The following is a 2,706-nucleotide window of genomic DNA, read 5'->3' as shown; positions in this document are numbered from 1 at the left end:
ATCGTCGCTCTTCATTTCTTTCTTTTAACCAAAAAAGAAAAGAAAAAAAATTCTTGAATGTCAAAAATCTTCGTTTAAAAAAAAAAATCCTCCACATCAAGTGTTCTCTTCCCTGTTTATGATAAAACAACACGCTTCACTTCCCGATTTTCCGCAATCCTCTTCGTCGTAATAACACAGAAGTCTCGTCTGCGAGTGCTCCGCTAATTCTTTCCCGTCCACCACCTCTGAACGAATGTAAACTTCCTAAAAAGATTCCGAAGATCTTAACGATTTCACGGTTCATAAGCCTCGAAACGATTCACCACCCTTTTTGCGCTTCGAGCCGCTGCTTTCTCCGCTTGGAATAGAACTTCTTGCTTTTTCTTCGCTTCTGCCCGATCTCCGATTTCTTTCCTACTATTTATGCGATTTAATCATTGCCGCTTCTTGAGTTTGACGCATTTAAAGAAAAAAAAAGAATATCACACTTTCCAATTACACTTCTCCTCGAGAGGAGGAACAGTTTTTATTTTTATTTTTATTTAAAATGGTTTTATTTGAATTTTATTTAAAACGTTACAGCGAATCCCGTGCGTGTTATGCATCGATCCGGCGAGACCCGGTTCCGCTCGAGGATCGTCGTGATCTCGATGTGGACGACAACGAGGAGAGGCCGTTTTTTTAAAAGAGGCGAACGCTAATCGACGAAAGGATAAGTATCCGTCCTGTGTCATTGCGTGTGATCAAACTGGACTGCTGTTTGCGTTCGCATGTGTGGACGCGTTCGTGCTCCAGTAAAATCACAGGAAATGTTCAATTTAAAAAAAAAAAAAAAAAAAACAGGAGTCGAGGAAGAATAATATTCTCTGACCGAAGAACAGAACACTTTTTTTCTTTCACCGTCCACTGCTCCTCCATTTGCTTTCCTCGAAAAATAGGAAAAAAATTCGAACGTTCTCCTTCTCTTTTCTTCTTCTTCTTCTTCCTATTCTTCTCTCTTTTTTCCTCTTCTTCGAAGTAGTTAAGTGTCTCGGCAATTAGAGTGAAAATAAAGATAAGACCGCGTTGCTTTAATACCCGTAAAAAAACGATTCCACTGCTCCGTCGGTCGGGCAGAAATCGTTCGAACGGCGAATCGATTAGAGAGACAGCGATTCCTTCATTAGTTTCTCTCGCGACCAATCAATTTTTACGAGATGGGTTCCGCCTAGCTCTTTATATCTCTCGTCTCCTCGCGACACGTTTAACACGATTTTATCGCGGTAAAAACAATTCTCTCCGTTCCATTGTCCAATTTACTATCGACAATTATATTATATTTACGTTATTACACGCTTAGAAATCTATCCTCTTTTCGATTCCAACTTAACATCTCCAAGCTCTTCTTTATCTCTCTTAATTTCTTCTTCTCGTCTCCTTTCACACGTTCCTTTCCTCAAGATGGTATAATCGGAGAATTTTTAAAGCTGTTATATTTATGTCTTACAATTTCTTCTTTACAATTCCAACTTAACATCTCCGCTCTTTTCTTCTTCTTCTTTTTTTTTATATATATTCAAAACGACACGTTTTCTCGCGATTCAGCATTATCTCTCCTTCTTTTTTCTTTTAAAGAAATGATCTTTATCTCTTAACTTGTTGCTCGCTTCTTCCTTTCCTCAAAATGGAATATCTTCGTCGGAGAATTTCTTCCTTTCGACTCCGTTCTTTCTTTTTTTTTTTTCTTTTAAAAGCTACGAAATAATCTTTATCTCTGTTGCTCGCTTCCTCCTTTCCTCAAAATGGAATATCCTCTTCGAAGAATTTTCCTTTCAAAACTATATATATATATATATATTCTTCTTTCTCTCCCTCCTTTATTAATTTCCTCCCAATTCAAGGAGGAAGGAAACTTCTATTCCTAAAATTCCTCCGTCAACGAAGGAATCTCTTCTCCTCGATTCCCAATCCAATTCTCTCCCCCCCTTCATCACCCTCCGTCCAACCAACCCTTTCTCCCTCTCTTTCTCACCTTTCTTCCAAGACCACGTACGCAGATCCAATCTGCAATCTTGCAAAAGCTAAAAACTGGCTGCCAGACGAGTGTCGAAATTGCACTGAGGCTGGATAGCGTTCTACCGCCCCCGATGTAGCGTCTCCTTTCCGCGGTTACAGCTCGAGCCATTTTAATAGTGGGGACTCGGATCTATCCCTTCTTTCGCTGGGAGCCCGCGCTCGTCGCTGTCGCGGGCCTCGTCGTGTCCTTGCAGCAATAATCCTCCAAGTCTCTCCCCGAAGGGGAGACCCTTCTCCCCTACCGATCTTAATCTCTTCCTCTTCCTTCTCTTCCTTCTTTCTTTCTTTCCCACGATTCTCCCGTTTACACCGGTAACACCGTTCTCGCGGCTTAATACCGCTTGCCTTCGAAAGTGGAGATTCGTGTCAATATTCCTTCCCGTTTCCATCCACACGCTCGCTTCGAGACTCCGACTCCCCGCGTTTTTCAATTTCGAACAAGCGATACAACGAGGAGTAGTGGAGCAAGGAGTCGTTCGTACGTGTTTTTCATACGCGTCGGTCTTTGTTTCTTTTTTTTCTTCGTAGGATGTACTTGGGAACGGGATTTTTTTTTTTTTACTTCGATTACTTGATTAACAATTATATGGAAAGAAGGCGTTCGAGAGAGTTGAATTGTGGTAAATTATCGTTGATAATTTCTCAGAATCGAATTACGTTATTTCTTTT

Source organism: Apis mellifera, linkage group LG9 (assembly GCF_003254395.2).
Source record: "Apis mellifera strain DH4 linkage group LG9, Amel_HAv3.1, whole genome shotgun sequence".
NCBI classification, from domain to species: Eukaryota; Metazoa; Arthropoda; class Insecta; order Hymenoptera; family Apidae; genus Apis; species Apis mellifera.
Note: the sequence above shows the minus strand (reverse complement) of the source record.